The following is a 991-nucleotide window of genomic DNA, read 5'->3' on the forward strand; positions in this document are numbered from 1 at the left end:
CTCAGACTACTCCAGGACAGGCAGACAGGTTCACTGCAGCCACCTCAGACTACTCCAGGACAGATGGAGTGAAACTAGAGGCACAAAAGTTCACATGTAATGTGCGCAGGCATGATAGGGGAGCAGTGGAAACAACCCACATGTCCATTATTAACATGTAGTTTGCACAATAAAATACTATTTGGCCACAGAAGGGATGGACTACCATCCTGATAAGTTTTTTGTCAACTTGACAAAACCTAGAGTATCTGAGAAGGGATTCTCAATTGAAAAATGTCTCCTTAAGATCCAGCTGTTGGAGCCAGGCGGTTATGGCACAAGCCTTTAATCCCAGCACTCGGGAGGCAGAGGCAGGCGGATCTCTGTGAGTTTGAGGCCAGCCTGGTCTACAAGCACTAGTTCCAGGACAGCTAGAACTGTTACACAGAGAAGCCCTGTCTCAGTTAAAAAAAAAAAATCCAGCTGTTGGAATGCCTATGGGGCATTCTCGTGATTAAAGACTGATAAGGGTAAACCCACAAAGAGACAATGCTGTAACTGCGCAGTTGGTCTTGGGTTCTATAAGAAAAAAAAACAAGCAAGCCAAGAGGCATGAAGCAATAAGCCACATTCTTGTTTGGCTTCTGCTTCAGCTCCTGTTTCCAGGCTCCTACCTTGACTTCCTTCAATAATGGATTGTGATGAGAAAGTGTGAGCAAAATAACTCCTGTCCTCCCAAGCAGCTTTTGTTCATGTTATTTATCACAGCAAGAGAAACCCTAAGTAAGATAAATGATAAAATAATTACATTCAACAAAAGAACCCGGTCACCAGTATGGCTGCATTTCTGTGGGACGTGTTTGATGGGCAAACTCAGAGACAAAAGCAGCTTTGTGAGTATAGCTTGGGAGGCAAAGGGGGTCATAGATTTGAGAAATACACTGGATAAAAAGTATGAATTTTAGGGGCTGGAGAGATGGCTCAGCGGTTAAGAGCATTGCCTGCTCTTCCA

The sequence above is a fragment of the Microtus ochrogaster genome, chromosome 7 (assembly GCF_000317375.1).
Source record: "Microtus ochrogaster isolate Prairie Vole_2 chromosome 7, MicOch1.0, whole genome shotgun sequence".
Classification (NCBI taxonomy): domain Eukaryota; kingdom Metazoa; phylum Chordata; class Mammalia; order Rodentia; family Cricetidae; genus Microtus; species Microtus ochrogaster.